At 30.8% G+C, this 19710-nt stretch overlaps 1 long non-coding RNA gene across 2 annotated transcripts in view; it reads right to left on the bottom strand.

Annotated features, from left to right (window-relative positions):
* Window positions 1–19710, bottom strand: part of LOC142324574 (uncharacterized) — a 534337-nt gene that overhangs the window by 401836 nt on the left and 112791 nt on the right. For both annotated transcript variants that reach the window (XR_012756328.1, XR_012756329.1), the window contains exon 3: window positions 12580–12759. This is a non-coding gene — a long non-coding RNA (uncharacterized LOC142324574). The remainder of the gene's footprint in view (window positions 1–12579; window positions 12760–19710) is intronic.

Below are 19710 nucleotides of genomic sequence, written 5' to 3'. Positions count from 1 at the left end.
ATTTTAAACCACTGACCAAGTATAATAATTATAAAAAAACTTTTGTTATTAATGAGGAAAATAAGGTTGATTGGTTAAACAAAATAAATTACCCCTTTTCAATACCAGTTTAAATACAATAGTTTAAGAAAGATTAACTTGAAACTTTTATGTAGATGAACGTTACGTTTGAAAATACAGTAATAAAAATATAGGTCACAGACTAGCACAATAAGAATGGCTATTTTCCAGCCAATAATAAATATCTATAAAAAATAATACGTATCTAAAATTAGGCTATAAATATGAAAATACAACGATTTTATATCGTTATAAAATCGTTTATTTTATTGTTAAAGTATCCTATATTTTTGGGCCAACTAAGCTTTTAATTAGACAGGTTTTCTTTCAGTCACAGTTACAGTATATTACCGAGAAGAAAATCATTAACTTTCAATTACGAATTTTTTAATTTCATTTTTATGATTAATTTTTAGTTTTCTTTCGATTATTATTACTAATATTAATGTATTTTGTAAACTTTTGTAAATTGTGACTTAAACTTTAATTATTATTTCCATTGTTGTAAATTTATATTTTATTATTATTATTGTATTCCAATATTTATGTACTTAAATATTGTATTTTCAATTTTATGTGAATTGTTACTTATAAATTTTTAAAGATATTGTAACTATTGTATATATTTGTATGTAATACTGCGCAACATGAAGGCATTGTAAAGCTGTTCTGTTGCACAAAACAAAATAAATAAATATACTATTATTATTATTTCTTCCTGCCGCAAGTTCGTTTGTTGAACGAAATTAATGTATTTTTGTAAACTTTTTGTAAATAGTGACTTAAACATTAATTATTATTTCCAATGTTGTAAATTTATAATTTATTTTTATTATTGTATACTGATATTTATATATTTAAATATTGTATTTTCAACTTATATATGAATTGTTACTTATAACTGTTTATAGATATTGTTAACTATTGTATATATTTTCATGTAATACTGTGCAACATATGAAGGCTTTGTAAAGCTGTTCTGTTGCACAAAAAACAAAATAAATAAAATAAATAAATAAAATAAATATTGTAATAAAATTTTTAAGTTTTCTACAGAAATATGTAACACCCATAACATCAAGCAAATTTTTTTTCCTTAAAGATGAATATGATGATACAAAAAAACACAAACTTAAAAAAAAAAAACGTGGTAGACCGTTGATTTGTGGGTTTGAGAAGGATTGAAAAATGGTATTACGATTTCCGGCGAAAGTTGACATCAAAAAAATTTGTGAATATTTAAGACACAGAAAGGCATACTTTCACCAAGTTTTTCAAAATTAAATTATTTTTGCGGAAATAAAATATAAAAACACAAAAAAAGAAAAGATTTTCGCAATTTTGTAGGAAATTTTGAGGTTATGTTAAAAAGTGACCTCTACAAAAGTTGTAGATTTCTGCATGATCTAAAACTTTTGTATTGAAATTTTTTTTCAATCCCCAATCTCCCACCCTCAACCACCGCTCACGCATTTATTTTTGTTACGTTTATTATAAGCCCCTTTACCATTTCCACTTTTTAAAAGTCTAAATAACAATTTTTTTTTCTATAAGTGTAATTTGGTTAATTATACAATATAATTATTCAAGCAGAATATTTTTTTTGCATATTCTTTACAATAAATTTATACACAGTAAATTTGTAATTTTTGCTGTATGATGTACCGTTTACGTATCCAGAGTATTTTGCGGCTGAAGGTGTTAAAAATTAATTTTTATTTTCTTTGTTTCCGGTTTAAAAAATAATTATAAATGAAGTTCAAATTATAAGTTAATTTTTACAAACATACGAACCCATAGATACAAAACAATAAAAAGATATTTTCTGTTAAATCTACCCACAACCAGTTTTCCCCCCTGATTTTGAGTCATTCTTAGTTTTATTGATTTCGTAAATAAAAAAAAAAAACATGATTAATTCGAAATACAACCATGTTCATATAAGATAAATACTTTAGCTTCCGGACATAAGACTGAAAAGTAGAACATGACAATTTTTATCAATTTATGCATATTACATTTTATGTATATTACCCCAAGTAGCGACGGTGCCTCTTCTTTATAGTTAACATAGCGCAAAATTTGTAGTAATTGGCAATTAATAAAATATTTTCTTAACTCTGCATTTAATATAAATTAATAAAATAAAAGGAAACAAAACAAAATAAGAAAACAAAAACATATTAATATTTGCTCATCTCGCTGATTTGCTACCCGAAAAACGGTGATAAACTAATTTATCCTAACACCATCTAATCTGACTTGTCCTGAACAAATATTCATTATGCAATATGTAGTCAGAATGCTACAATCCACAATGTTCTACATAAGTTATTCGAATATGTCCTTCTCCCGGTAACGGTTCCATCCCAAAAACTGATGTTTTATAACAGGTGATTCAAAGAAACGGGAAATTTAAAAAATTAAATAACGTTAATGAAAACTTTTTTTTAGAAAATAAATTTATTTCGTGTAATTGTACAAATGTTGCCATTTTAGTATACATACATTTTAGTTTATTTTGTAAAGATGACATCTTGCAGGTGATCTCCTCTTCTACGTAAACACTCACGAACTGTCTTCGTTAAACTGTTCGTGGTTTGACGTAACATCTCAACTGGAATTTCCGCAATTGCTTCTCGGATCTTTGCCTTCAGTTCTTCCGTTGTAGCAGGTCTACCGTGGAACACTTTGCTTTTAAGGTGACCACGCAAAAAGTAATCGCAAGCTGAGAGATCAGGCGATCTGGGAGGCCATCTAATGTCACCGTTTCGTGAAATGACACGTTGTCCAAACAATCGGCGTACAGCTGCCATCGATATTCGTGCAGTATGTGACGTTGCTCCGTCTTGTTGAAACCAGGCTGCGTTAAGAATCGGTGGAAATCCCTTTTGTTGTTCCACAACAAAGGTTTCAAGCACGGCTACGTAACGAGCCGACGTCACTGTAATCGCAAGGCCGTTGTCATCCTCAAAAAATTAAGGGCCTATAACACCGTAAGATGACATAGCACACCACACGGCCACTTTCTGGCTGTGCAACGGACGCTGGTGTAGCTGCGTAGGATTTTCTTGTGCCCAGTATCTGAAATTTTGCTTGTTAACAAATCCGCTGAGGTGGAGATGCGCATCGTCTGACATCCACAGTTCGTGAACAAACTCTTCGTTATCATTTATCTTCTGAAGCATTACATTACAGAACTGTGCTCGCACAACTGCATCGTTCGGTTTCAGTTCCTGGACGATCTGCAACTTGTACGGATGGTATTGCAAGTCCTTCACTAACATTCTTCGAACGCTTGAACTATGCGATTGTAAAGATGCCGAGAGACGACGGATTAACCGATGTGGACTTCGTGTGAGCAACTTGTAAAGCTTGAACATTCTGTGGTGTACGGACGGTTCGCTCACGGCCTGGAGGTTTCTTTTTCATTGCCGAACCGGTTTCCTTAATTAAGATTTTAATTTTAATTTCGACTGCAATCAAAAAGGCAAAACTAGTTGTTACAACAGTGGCTAAATCCAAAATTTCCACATCCTACGGCCAATCGTTTCTGAATTATGCGAGATATATACGTACGTACAGACGTCACGCCGAAACTAGTCAAATCGATTCAGGGATGGAAAAATAGATATTTCCGTTGAAATCTGAAAACCAACATTTTTCACGATCACAATATTCCTTTAATTTGCACAAGAAAGTAAAATCTCTTCCAATTTTTTATATATGAGACATCAAACTATTAACATGACTATTGTTACAAAACGTTGGAGGGATACCTAATTTTCTTAGAAACCGTAATAACCTCCGAGTAAACCAATAAAGTAAAATAAGTCCCTATTAAGACAAAACCCATGATCAATTACGACCATCTAACTTTTTTTGGTATTCAATCATTTGACTGGTTTGATGCACCTCTCCAAGATTCCCTTTCTAATGCTATTCGCTTCATTTCAATATACCTCCTATAACCTACATCCCTAACAATTTGTTTTATATATTCCAAACGTTACTTGCCTGCACAATTTGTTCCTTCTACTTGTCCCTCCAATATTAAAGCGACTATTCCAGGATCGTTAATATGTGGCCTATAAGTCTGTCTCTGCTTTTAACCATATTTTCCCAAATGCTTCTTTCTTCATCGATTTACCGCAACACCTCTTCGTTTGTCACATTATCCACCCATCTGCTTTTAACATCTCCTGTAGCACCACATTTCAAAAACTCCTAATCTTTTCTTCTCAGGTACTCCATCATCCAAGTTTCATTTCCATATAAAGCTACGCTCCAAACATATACTTTCAAAAATCTTTTCCTGACGTTTAAATTAATTTTTGATGTAAACAATTTATGTTTCTGACTGAAGGCTCGTTTTGTCTGTGCTATTCGGCATTTTATGTCGCTCGTGCTTCGTCCATCTTTAGTAATTCTACTTCCTAAATAACAAAATTCTTCTACCTTTTCTCCTCCTATTTTCACATTCAGTGGTCCATCTTCGTTATTTCTACTACATTTTATTACTTTCGTTTTGTTCTGGTTTATTTTCGTACGGTATTTCTTGCGTAGGACTTCATCCATGTCGTTGATTGTTCCTTCTAAATCCTTTTTACTCTCAACTAGAATTACTATACCATCAGCAAATCGTAGCATCTTTATCTTTTCACCTTGTACTGTTACACCGGATCTAAAGTTTTCTCACTTCACAGCGGAATCCAAAAGGCAATCTATATAGTGCCGGCGTACTTGTTCCCCGACGGTAAAAATATTCAGAACGCAAGACTGCAAAAAAATCATGGCAAAATTTTTCTGGAATCGATAAGGAATTTTTCTTATCGATTTTTGACTCCAAGTAAATCCATAAATGCCGATAGATACTGCAAGGCCATCCGAAAGCTTCATCGAGCCATTCAAGACAAAAGACGACAGTTGTAAAAGAAAATTTGTCTGCTCCACGAAAACGCTCGGCTCCATATCGCATGCGAAACGGTACATTGAAGAGATCCACCGTTTTGGTTGAGGATCTCCTCAATAGTTTTGGTTGGGATGTTCTGAACCAACCTGTCCATATCTCGACTTGTCACAAAGTGATTTCTTCTTTTCACCTTTTTGAAAGACCGTATTGGCGGAGAACGCTTTTCAACTGTGAAGAGGTGAAAAATGCCGAGTGTGAATGGTCAAAGGTAATTGTGGCAGAACGTGTAACAGGAATACGAAAATTGATACCCTTTTTGACTAAATGCTTGGAACTGAATTGCGGATACGTAGAAAACTACCGGTATACTTGTGTAATACCCGTATTTCGTATACGTTTCATTAATTAATATGCATTTTTCGATTTTTGTAAAATGTTTCAACCTTACTTTCCGAAAATAAATTGTAACAAAAATAAATTTAAACAGAAATGAAAAAAATAACATCTACAAATTTTGTCGGCCAAGAAATCATGAGAACTTAAATTTTATAATTAAAAAAATTCAGAAGTATATAAAACTATGATAAATTAGAGATTGATCTAGAATTAGAACTACGATAGACCTCTGGTCTTTTTACATTACGCATAAATCTTTCGTCTTTTACAATAAGAGTTACTACATAACAATCAACATAAAAAAGACGTTAGAAATAAGTTATAAGTATAAAACACAAGAATAGGAACGTTTGATATCGGTAAAAAAATTACATTTTTAACTTATTACTTCAGTTACAAAATTAGTAAAGATCAAATTCAATTCAAATTATTTGTACTTTATTAAACGAACAAAAAGACTGCAATCAGCTTTAAATAAAATTGAAAAACAGCTTGCAGAGGGCTTAATACAAAATACTCCAAACATTATTTTATGGAAAAAAGAAAACAAAGTACAGGAAGGTCGTTCATTAATTAAAGAGATATGTGTCTATAGAAAAATTATTAGTTAGTCAATGATAATGACCCTAACATTACGTTTCCACATACCTATACGTTTCCAGCGGCTACCTATAGGTAGGTATAGGGTACAGGTATGGGCTATTTTTTCAGAAAAGTAAGTGGGGTAGCCCATCCCACAAATAGATAAAATATTTATTTACCACACAAATAAACAAATAAACTCTCTCCAATATTTTTGAGCTTTCTTATTTCATTAGTAAAAAATTGTTCATCCCGGTGTCTGAGCCATTCTTGTACTGAATGACTCAGAATGACGAATCCAAATTTAATCAAAAGTTATTATGCGATCTAAAATATTAAAAAGTAAAATTAAAAGTAAAAAAACTGTTGTTTTAATTCCGTAGATATGTGAATTCGGGTTTTCATTTTGAATCGACTGTCTCAGAACCCTTCTTGAATACTTTTTGCGATAATTCGTTTATCATGAATAATGAAATGGACAGTGCCGAAGCTCGTACTAAAAATTTTTATGCATCTACCACTAGAAAATAAGATCATTTATTTCATTTGCAAAATGTCAGTCAAAACTACCACTATTCTTTTGCTACGATGAAAATCGTCAACTATTGACTCTGCTTTATTTAGACTGTACTATCCAATTATCAAAACTTTCAACGTTATTACACTTTTTACCATATTGTTTTAACATCCGTGAGTGAATTACGGTCGCGGTCCAAAAATAAAAATCTTATCATAACTCCCTATATTTCCACAGCATAAATTTCAAGCAGAATCGAAATATTGGAATAAAAAAGATGTTATAATAATGGAAATCCTTTTCGAACAGCTGATATTTTTTATTTAAATAGTGCATTTATTAAATATATTAAATACATTTTATGCAATTATCATTTGTTTCCTTATTTATTTAACGACTCTCGTGAAATTAATAAAAAATGAATATTTCTAAACCATATTATCATTAAATGGATTATAAGATCTATATAGTATTTTATAATTTTTTTTTATAAAAATTAATAAATACAAATAAAATAGACACCCACTTCTTAAAAGTACCATCTCCATAAAAAAATTATCAGATTCAATGTTATAAGAAAATAAAAGTGAAAACTGGCGAATCTTTCAGCTTTACTGAAGAAAAGACTATCACTTAAGAAAGTTACAATTAAATTTTATTTATAAAAAAATCATGAATATATAGCAAAATATATAGGATAATATTTTATAATTTTAATATTATAAAGTTCAGAGATGCGAGAAAGGTTAAAAAATATATTTGCAAGTTATCTAATAAAGAACAAATAAGTGCTTCTTACAGTAACGATAACATAATAGTAGCAGTAATATTATATTGTATTAAATTTTTAAAAATTCGACCATAACTTTATGAAATTTAGATTAAATACGGAACTTTAATAAGCTCATGGTTTCATCACCAAAACTTTTCATTTCACGAATTCTCCTGAGAGATTTATTAAAATTTACCATAATATATCTTGGCTAGAAAACGACTTTCCTTCAAAAATTATTAAATGTAGAAATATTAAATTAAAATATCTTACTTTATCATTTTCATTTTTTCTTTCTTTAACAAATATCTGAATACATTACCGAACCTTTTTACACAAATAAAACGGTATGCATGAATTAAACATTACATTATTTTAAAAAATCAAAAGAAAATTTTGTTTAAAAAAGGTAAATAGAAATAACACAAGAGATTATAGTAAAATTATTCTATTTATTACAGCTTACTGAAGCACGTTTAAGAAAGTAATCTGTAATTAATTGCACACTAACTTCGATATTTTAGTTTTCCGTAAGGAATAACCCTTTATGCATGATGTCTTTATAACAATATAAGGTATTTAAAAACAAAAAATCCCTTGTTTATTCGCCTTTCGACTCGCCGAAAGGCGAACGAAGGTAGATTTCATCGTTGCTAAGTAGGAGATAAAAAAGATTTCCAACTTAAGAAAAACTTCAAATGTACTCAATACGACAATGGTTACATGTGAAAAAAGTTTGACATATTAGGCAAAAGACAGCCCCATCTTCTTACAATTCCAGCAATATTTTGGTCATCTTTTGCCGTAAGGATTGGTCATATCAAAAATTGTTTCAGACAAAGTTTTAGGTAATGTTTAGAGGACTAACGCCCACTTTAAACCGATTCGATACTATGCCTACTAAGGGAGGTATGATATTTTTTTGTTTTCAAAACCTCACTTTTCCACCCGCTGGGACAAAGGTTGGTGTTATTCAAAAACATGGCTTACTTAAGTTGTAGGTCCTTATCCAGAAAGTAGTAGGAACTTTAAACGAATTCTATTTTTTACTTAAGAAAGTCGTAGCGATAATTTGTTTTTTTCGAAAAAGCCTCCCTCATTTCCACCCCCATGATCCGATTTTGGCCGTTACAAACTCGACCTAGATTTTATATATATATGAATTAAATTTACAAATTTTTTTTCAAGAGTCGAAATAATCAAACGGCATATACAAAAGTTCGATTTTTATTGTTCACCAGAAAAGAAAGTTGGTGGATATAAACGACGTCAATTCATAAAAAGTAAATATTGCAGATTTTACGCTATGATAAATCAATCAAACTAAATACGGATTATTTAGATTTTCTGCAATAATCGAGCGAGGTTGAAGCAGAAGCAGAAAACTAGTAAACAGGCCGTAAATACTGACCGAGACAGTGATCGCTGGTATCAGAACGTTAATAAAACTGGATCTCCACGATTGAGATTTATCGTGTTGTTTGGTAATGGGTAGGTAACAATACAAACATGATAACGAAACTAATATCTTATTCGAAAGTACGCATTATAACATTCTGAAAATAGTTTCGGACTTTCGTTTTACCTGTTTATGAAAATTTAATATATGAACTTGACTAGAAATATATTAATATCAATTGGTATTATTATATTAGTTTAACTTTTTTAGTGTGGCCAGTTGCGTAATATAACGAATGTTTGTAGTCCAAATGTTACTTTGTCATAAATCAATGTTTAATGTTAAACTTTTTTCACGGCAAAAAATTGAAGTAAAGTATCGGTTTCATAGATTTTCAAATTTCTTGATTTCTTTATTCTCATTTGCAAGTTATCCGTTTTATTAGTCCGATAATACCATGCTGTATTGTAAAATTCAATCTCTGTATAATTTCTATTGCATTATAGTTAGACTAGAAATCTGAATGATTAAATAAGGAAACGCATCTGTAATTGTTAATGGTGATTTTCATGAATGAATTAGTCACATCGCGAGAATATTCAAGCCAACATCTCTGTAAGCAGAGATAAAGCGAGAGCTGAGGCTGACATTGAATTTTTATACTTTTTTACAAGTTTACTTTAATTTTTTACACGTAAATATTGTTCAAAATACTCTTATTATTACTTAAATCGAACTATCTCGACAAACTCTAAACACAAACAGCGCGGTGATTCGTTTGTTTGTCACGTCTCAGTCGTGAGTTACACTGAATGGAAATGAGCGAGGGCGCCAATTTCTGCGTTGTGTCCCCTCGCCGCTAACCCGCTTGCCAATGACGCATACTCAAAGTCGTATCGGCGAGCTGACGATGTAAGTTATAAAATGACACCGCATTTACGTCTCTGAGACTATAATAGTCAGGGAGTTATTAAGGCAGGGAGATATAGACCTTTTCGTTACGCTACAAATTTCTGTTCTGGTACCCGTATGTTTCGGTGTGATTTTAAAGACTTTTCACGTCAAAAATTGGATTCACTTCATAAATTAAGTTCTAAGCCATTTACATAATTTGTGATACATACTGAATTTTATCAATCTTCGTATAAAATTTATCTTTTAGATGTTATTTAAGAGGAGTATTTATTAGAAAAGAGTAGTGGGTATTATAAAAATTTAAACGTGTGGTTTTATTTCTGTTTTATCTATTAATAAAAATAAAGTATTTTCTTTTACAGAAACAACATAACCCTATCAATAAATTTTTGGATAATACAAGTTAATTTTTTTAAATTCTGAATTTACCACTTCTCCGTTCAACGTGTACAAAATACATGTTAAAATAATGTTATTATGGTCTTTTCAACTGTGATTTAATTCATTTTTTAATTTTAATACCTTTAAGTACTTAATTAAATTTCATGTACTTATATTTTCAAACATCAATATGTACCATATATATATATAAAACTTTCATATATTATCATATAGTATCTTATATATTTATCTATACTATTTGTAAATACTTTACAGTATACTTTACTTTTACTTTCTTGGCATCATAGCTTTACAGCGTTACTGCTAGGAGGATGGTATGATATGGAGTATCGTAATCAGTCAAAAAAGAGCATGCGTCTTTTTTATTTTTTTTCATTTGTCGACGTTTCATGATCCAGAGCCCCCAAAAACAGGAGAAGTTGGAGGTAACGTTCGTACCTGCGAATGTATGTGTGTTCGCATGTTAGAAGCCTAGTAACTTTTGATTGAACAAACCGACAAATGATGAAATTTTGTACAGAAACTCGTTCATATACGGTAATTTGTTGGTAAAATTTTGGGGTCAATATATTCAGTGGGTGGGGTACGTAATTTTTTTTTTTTTGTCTTCAGTCATTTGACTGGATTGATTCAGCTCTCCAAGATTCCCTATCTAGTGCTAGTCGTTTCATTTCAGTATACCCTCTACATCCTACATCCCTAACAATTTGTTTTACATATTCAATATTAAAGCGACTATTCCAGAATGCCTTAGTATGTGGCCTATAAGTCTGTCTCTTCTTTTAACTATATTTTTTCAAATGCTTCTTTCTTCATCTATTTGCCGCAATACCTCTTCGTTTGTCACTTTATCCACCCATCTGATTTTTAACATTCTCCTATAGCACCACATTTCAAAAGCTTCTAATCTTTTCTTCTCAGATACTCCGATTGTCAGAGTTTCACTTCCATATAAAGCGACACTCCAAACATACACTTTCAAAAATCTTTTCCTGACATTTAAATTAATTTTTGACGTAAACAAATTATATTTCTTACTGAAGGCACGTTTAGTTTGTGCTATTCAGCATTTTATATCGCTCCTGCTTCGTCCATCTTTAGTAATTCTACTTCCCAAATAACAAAATTCTTCTACCTCCATAATCTTTTCTCCTCCTATTTTCACATTCAGTGGTCCATCTTTGTTATATCTACTACATTTCATTACTTTTGTTTTGTTCTTGTTTATTTTCATGCGATAGTTCTTGCGTAGGACTTCATCTATGCCGTTCATTGTTTCTTCTAAATCCTTTTTACTTTCGGCTAGAATTATTATATCATCAGCAAATCGTAGCATCTTTATCTTTTCACCTTGTACTGTTACTCCAAATATAAATTGTTCTTTAACATCATTAACTGCTAGTTCCATGTAAAGATTAAAAACTAACGGAGATAGGGAACATTCTTGTCGGACTCCCTTTCTTATTACGGCTTCTTTCTTATGTTCTTCAATTGTTATTGTTGCTGTTTGGTTCCTGTATATGTTAGCAATTGTTCTTCTATCTCTATATTTAAACCCTAATTTTTTTAAAATGCTGAACATTTTATTCCAGTCTACGTTATCGAATGCCTTTTCTAGGTCTATAAATGCCAAGTATGTTGGTTTGTTTTTCTTTAATCTTACTTCTACTATTAATCTGAGGCCTAAAATTGCTTCCCTTGTCCCTATACTTTTTAACTTTTAAATTTTATACTTTTTATAATTTTGTAATTTTTTTAACTTTTACAAACTTTATGGTTTATTTAAACTTTAATATTATTAAAATTTAAATAATAAACTTTTAACATTTACATTACAATAAAATTTCAACATTATTTCATCCTTCACCACCAAAGAAGAAATCTTAGGAAACGTTTTATTGGTTGTACATTACTCAGTAGAATTTTTTTAGTTTCTTCCATTTAACGTACGTAGTAAATGTAAAAATATTTAAAAAAAGTTTTTAAGGTGATTTTGATGGTGGGGGAGTAAAAATATAAAAAATACAGATTTTTTAACATTTTTTAAACCATTTTTGTTTATTTAAACATTTAATGATAATTTAAAACAAAAAAAAACCAATCGCAAATTACCTTTACCCCAAAAAAGAAATCTTAGATAACTTTTTTCATGTATAATTATTTTTTCGCTATATAAGAATAAGTAACCAATGCCATGAATGTATTACGATTTTGTTGTCAGCTTTTTATTGTAAAAATAATTATATATTTTGTGATGTTCTGATCAAATTTTTTTTTTAATCCGGGAAAATGCTTGGTCAGTTCCTTTTTTTCTGCTGAAAAATATTTCCCCCTAATTTTTGATTTGATCTATATAAAAATTGCTATGTACTAATCAGAATGAAAAAGTTATTTATTTATTCTTTTGGTTCTTCTGTTGCAATTGCCAACTGGAAATCCAGTTCAGGGATCCACACCTATTTTTCTTGATTACTAAGCAATAAATATCATATGTGTTATTTTATCTTCTGTACAACGAAGAAACACGATTAATTATTAAAACTAACAGGAAAATTATTTGCTACAAAAATCCCAAAGATTTTTTAACGCTATACATATTTTAATAAAGGATTAGATATACTAACCTTATCTATAACTATACTAACTAGTCGGGGTTCCTCTCCTGGACCGAGGCGAACCCCGGAGCAGATCCAGGACTCCCCGAGGCAACGGGGCCTACTCCAGGGCCGCAGAGCTCTCTGTTACCGTCTTTCCAGGGGGCTCCGCCTCCTGAACCCTCGCAGCAGTGTTCGTTACTCTCATGGCTGTAAAAATAGTACAGATAAATATCAATAAAATTACACAGGTTTTATAAAAACCTGAAAAAGAAACAAAATTATAAAAGATAGTAATAACTTCGGTAACTAAAGTACGCAAACCATTGGCGACAAAAAATTCATAATTTATTTCTGCGATCACGGTGACAAAAATGTAAAAATAAAGTAAAACGATTAAACTTTTTTCTTATTTAATGAATATCTTAATTCACAATTTCAGCCCCTCCAAGGGACCTAAGGCTTAAAACTTTCCCTTGGGTAACACGAATGTACCCTACAAATTGAAAGAAATAGGTCGGTCGGTTCTCACCTGATGCTGTTACAAATAAACAAACCTACTCAGACAGACAAACTTTTCTTTACATTTGAGACTAGCAGACCCAGCAATGCTTCGCTATTGCTAGATTTCAGTATATGTATAGATTAAATGAACACAGTTGAAAGTTTGATAAAACATTAACGAAATGAACATTTCACAAAATTTAACCTTTTCCTTTTTACACTTTCTCCCTTTTCAACCCCTTTCCCGTTCATTTATCCCCTTTTCACCACTTTCCTTTTCCCATTTTCATTTTAACACATTCCCTTTCACTTTTCCCCATTTCCCATTTCCTATTTTCCCCTTTTCTCACCCGTTTCCTCTCCTTCGCACATTTATCTTTCCCTTATTACCTTTTCCTCCTTCCTCTTACCCCTTTCTTTTTTCTTTTACATTTTTCCTTCTTCCCTTTTACCTTTTTCGATTTTCCCTTTTTCGATTTTTCCCTTTCTCCCTTTTTCCCGCGCGTAAATCGGTCCAGTAGTTTTTTAGTCTATAGCGGACACACATACCGGTAACACTGAAATGGAATCGTAAAATATTTAGTATAACGCGCGTTGCTTTTACATCCAACACAGTGCGCTGGTTTAAAAAAAAAACATGTTTTTACCTGTCACACGTGTGACATCTTAGGTCGATAAATAGCAAGTATATATAAAACACACGCGTATTAGAATGCAACGTTTTGTCAAATTTCAAAGTAATCGGTGAAGAACTTTCGGAGATTTAAGATTTTGAACAAACGAACATTTACATTTTTATTTATATAAATAACTTATAGTAAATAATTTAAAAATGTATTCAGTTTTTAAACATACACTAAATAAATTATCCTGCACAATTTTATACTATATGATCGCAAAGGTAGAAAATAGTAAGAGATTTTTAAATTTTATACGCCGTTTTTCAATTTAAAGTCAAGATATTTATTTGGTCATGCAAATGTATAAATTTGAGCTGAAATAAAAATGAAGCTTGTTTGATGCCATTTATCTTTGTCTACTTACATACAATACGGTTGGTATTCATCTAAATTCTTATTTTCTACTTCAACTAACATTATTCACGGAAACGAATGGTTTTACTCTCCTCTATTGAATAACATATTTATTATTAAATAACACGATTTGGTTTGTTTAAAACTATAATTTTATAGGTAATTGCATTCTTTTACATCTTAAGGAAAAAATTAATTATTTTTTTACATTCATAAATTGAAAACGAATCGTCTCGATATTATACTGTGAACACTAATTAAAGAGTTATTTTAATAATGAAATTATTTATATTACTTCAAATTTTGAAGAAAATTTAACTAAAAATTTAGGAATTAAAAAATACAGGTCAATTTCGAAACCGAGTTAATTATATTTATCGCACATTCCTAAGGAACTTCGTAAGTCAAAAAAGATTTAATTTTATGATTAATCAATAATTATGTGCTAAACACAATGTTTGATGTAACAGAAAAGAAAATTAACAACAGTGACTGCGTTAGTGAGTAGAGCACGTCGAGGCTCTCTTCTTCCCACTTATTTTTTAACCCGCAGGACCTCGGTTAGATATTACTTCAGAGGATGAGATGAATGAAAATCTTTGTAGCGTGTGAAAATGCCACGTCTGACCGGGATTCGAAACCGGCATCTTCGGATAAAAGGCCGAGACACTACTATTCGCGCTACGGAGACTGGCACTTTTCTTTCCACCTAATGGGCACTAAGTTTCCGTATGAGAGTATCATTTTGTATTACCACTTGTAAGCTTAAGAAGAAAATTGATTTAATTAGTTTTGGTACTAATTTCTATGATAAGTATTTTAATCGCTTTATTTCTTTCTGTAATTCCGCACTAAATAGTATTAGTTTCTATTTTTACAGTATTCATAGGAGAAATGCGTTTCTTAGCAGAATCTGTTAAAGAGTGCATTATTTCGAGTTAATAAATTATTCATTAGAATGGTGCATTATTTTTGCTTAATACAAATTAACAGTGCAAGTTGTAAAACCCTCCGATTGAGAGTGTAATATTTTGACTTAATACAGTATTCTTCGGAACATTAGCAGTATATTTAGTGTTATCTTCCAGTTGCCATATATTGTTTTGTGTTAATGTACTATTTCCCCGAACTTATTGCTATAATATTATCACCAATTTATTGATAGTAAAATATCTGAGGTTAATGGTACACAAGAAAACAAATTTTAAAATGATTTTTTTTATTATAGGAAATGATTTTCCGAGTTGCTGAAAACGGTTACTGGTTAGTAAGTCATAAATAACCCTTAAAAGAATAAACGTTACTGTACATTTAGCAATATTGTTCAGGATAACACGACCATTTGTAACACCGATTACCTCAACAGTTTAGAAGTAAACAAGAGTATTTTTAATAGCGGTGATTATCAAAAATTAATCGATGAAAATAACTCCATAAATCAAAGTGATCCTGAAAATATTTCACAATCAACTTATAATAAAGAAAATCATCGTAATTACTTATCAAACAGCATTATCATCATCCTCTTGCTCAAGCTCATCAAGTACTGATTTGTCTAGTGATGATGATGATAATAATAATTTGATAGCAGATAATGTGCAAAGTGATGACATCTCAGGGCAGTAAACTGAAACAGTTAATTAATCAAGTTCCTGCAGCCGGTTTAGATGAAAATAAACTTCAGAATTCTAAAAAGAAAAAGCGAAAACTTCCTCGAAATCGACATCGAAAAGAATCTGAATGGATTAAAATGAAGGAAAGATTTTAACGATAAAATAAGAAATAATATATTTGATGGACTAACAAAGAAAACTATTTTAGCAAAACAAATTAAAGTACCCTGCCGGGAAAAATGTCGAGATTAAATAAATCCAGATGAAAGTCAACGCATTTTCAATGAGTTTTATAATTTATATTACATTAATCGAAAAAAATAATTTTTTTGTCAACATTTGAAATCTATTGAACTAAAATACAGATACGGTAAAAGTAATCCAAGAAATTTAAATCACGCATTTTTTTTTACGGTGGTAGATGATCGAAAAATGCGAATGTGCAAACGCTTATTCAAAGCAACTCTGAACATTAACGAGAGATATCAGCACTGTATATAATAAACGCTCACAGAATGATGTGATCGGTCGAAAAGTAGAAGAAACGAAACACAACACTCAATTCAACATCTCCGATGATGTAAAAAATTGATGTCGATTGACTATCACTCACTATATTAGAAAACAAACTTTTAAAGACTTTATTGAAGGAAGGAAAACCACTGCGCAGCTGCACCGTAAGTATGAACGCGAATTTAAAGAGGAGAGAAATAAAGAAGTAACGTACCACAGGTATAATGGACACATGAAACACAAAATTCAACATTTTGCATACTTCGTAAGAACAAATGTAAGTTATGCTTTAAGTTCAACCAGAACAGCGACGAAGAAAAAGAACAAATAAAGCTGGAAAATGATAATTACCAAAGACAAAAAAAGTTTGTTGTAGCCGTCGGTAATTTGCAAGCAATTCTACAGATACCACCAAAAGGTAAATTCATCCATTTTTTATTACAAATCCAAATTGAACACCACGAACCATAACAGATACTCGCCGTGATGATACTACAAGTAATTGCTACGTGTGGCATATGAGGGTGACGGTGATAAAAGCGCCATTGAAATCTGCTACTTTACGTTCAAGAGAAATTATTATAATGTGACAGTGATGAATTACGAATATTTTTCTAGTGACAACTGGTGGGACAGAAAAAAAAATAGGTAAATTAATGGTTTTATTTTTTTTAATGGCTGTGATTGGTGTAATAAAAATATTAATATTAATAAGTCTGGTCTTTCTTGTGATTTTTAAGTTTGTTTTGTTTCAGGTTTTTTTATAAAATATATAATTAAACAGCAATATATAACAATTTAACAGCAACATGTAAAATTAAGAAAAACGTATTTCATAAATGAATATTCAGAAAATGAGAGCGATGACACTTTATAGAAAAAGAGGTAAGTAAGAAGTCATCGATTATGTTTGTTTACATGGTTTAAATTATAAAAAAAAGCTGACAACACAGTTGTAGGACTTTCCCGTCACGCGGTTTTTTTTTATGCATGGCTTACACACACAACTTAATTTAAAATATTTATTACCTTTTATTACCTCCGGGACCACCGTTAGATATATCACAACATAATAGACAACTACAACAACTGTACGTCAGTGCTACACTAGCGCTCCTTGTGATGAGAGGGAGTAGTATTGACAGAATACTCACAAAACCGCTAGTTTATTTAGATCATTTTTTGAAGTGGTACAATTTTGCAATATAACTTTTTTTTAATATTATTTTTTAAATGTTCACAAATGTGCCTACGAAAATAAGACCTTAATTAAACGAAATCTTGAGATACTGACGACGGTGACCTTGCTCTAGAGCCTCTCACCCTTAACCTTTTAAGTTGAAAATTTAATGGAATCAATGCTCCATATATAGAAATAATCTGACCAAGTTTGGTCAGACACACGTACATACGAACATCCGGAAAATTTCCATCCGGTTTTTTGGGTTCCTTAGGTGTCAAAATGTCAAGACCCGGTGAAAATCGCATACGACCAAATTGGACCGATTACAATACTTTCTCTTTTAAAGCTATAACTCTGATATTTAGCTAGATAGGAAAGTAATAACAATTATATTCGTAGAAAACTTTACCCGGATAAATGGCCAATAGTTCTAAACTGTATTTCTTTGATTCCACTTTGTTTCAGGTGAAGCGGTTATCGAGATCGGGCCAATTTTGGTACTTGACCGATTTTTAGCACTCATTAGGAGCTAAAAAAACAGACATGCTGTACAAAGTCAAGGAATTCAAACAGGATGTCTTCACACACAAAGGATAGAAACCCGCTTTGGTCAAACTTATCTTAATTCAGAGGGAACAAAGGTGTTGTTTAATGACATGCAGATACTGAAGTTTCAGAAAGATAAACCATCACAATGGTTTTATAAAACTTTTTATGCCGATAAAGATTTCAAAAACAATAACCGTTCTACATAAATTACTCAGATAAAGAGAACAATTTGAAATTACAGCAGTCATACCTAAAGCTTACAAAAATAAATTACAGTTGAAAGTTTTTGTTGAAGAAAACAGTTATTGCAAAATACTAACACACTAATTCTGAATATCTCAAAATACTCACATTAATATAACACATTCTGTAATTGTTAATTTTAATTTCAGTATAATGATGTATTAATTATAAAAAAATTAATTTTTCAGTCGTGTTTTTTTAGGTAGATTACATAAGAAAGCTACCTATTGTAATGGGTACCATGATTCGACTTCAGGAAAATTTTGACATATCTTCGCGTTTCACACCCCCCAGATCCCAAAACCACCGTCAGTTCAAAAGTTTATTTATATATTTATATACATATTCTTGTGGACTCGATAACTGCCGTAATTTTGCGCCAATCACTTTTAGATTGATACATAAAAACGACCAAAAAATATAACGACCAAAAATCTCGTTCGATTTCGGTAATGGGCAAAATCGGACCATGGAAGTGGAAATGGGGAACTTTTTCGAAAAAAAAAACAAAACATCGCTATAATTTTCTTATAAGTAAAAAATCGAATTCATTTAATTCTCTTACTATTCTACGGATAAGAGCCTAAAACTTATCTAAGTAAAGTTTTTTGATATCACCAACCATTGGCCCAAGGGGTGGAAAAAATTGGGTTTCGAAGACAAACAAAATTATACCTCCCTTAGTACGGACACTATCGAATCGGTTTAAAGTGGTCATTAGTTCTCTAAACATTACCTAAAACTTTTGTCTGAAACAATTTTTGATATGACCAATCCTTACCGGAAGGGATGACCAAAATTGTACACTGGAATTGTAAGATAGGGCTTGTATGCTAAACATGTGAGATTTTTATACATGTAACCATTGTCATATTGAGTAAATATGAAGTTTTTCTTAACTTTAAGGTAAAAGTAATTTTATCTTCTACTTAGCCCCAGGGAAATCTACCTCCGCCTTCCGGCGTGCCAAAAGAGATTTTTTTTTTGTTATTTCAAAAGTTATGTTAAATATTTATTTCAAGTAAAATGCTGCAAAATCCTTTATTTGTAATTAAAGTGCTAAACATATTTATTGTAACTAAATAAAAATGTCACATTACCTGAGAATTTTTGTAATAAAAAAATTGAGTGTCAGTGCAGATTTTATTTCACCCATTTGAATGATCTAGTAGAGTAAAATTATTAATTATGAAGAATATTGCCCTTTGAAAAAAAAATTTTAAGAAAATCCAGTTTAATAGCAAATGAAGTAAGTATATGGCTATAAATTTTTAATGTACCATTATCTTATGAATTAAGTAATCATATTAAAAAAAGTAAGAAAAAAATAGTAAGTAAAAAAATTTATAGAAATTTCTCTAGAAAAAAGTATCAACAAATTGTAAGAAACGGGTGATTTTCCCCAATATTTTAAAATTGCAATAACTCAATTATAATATTTTTATACTTACTAGAGTAACTAAACAATAACTTATACAACGATGTAAAATTAAAGACAAATAATAGGTTTCCAATTTAAAAA

Source organism: Lycorma delicatula, chromosome 5, assembly GCF_047948215.1.
Source record: "Lycorma delicatula isolate Av1 chromosome 5, ASM4794821v1, whole genome shotgun sequence".
Taxonomy (NCBI): domain Eukaryota; kingdom Metazoa; phylum Arthropoda; class Insecta; order Hemiptera; family Fulgoridae; genus Lycorma; species Lycorma delicatula.
This window is presented reverse-complemented; position numbering and strand designations above follow the sequence as displayed.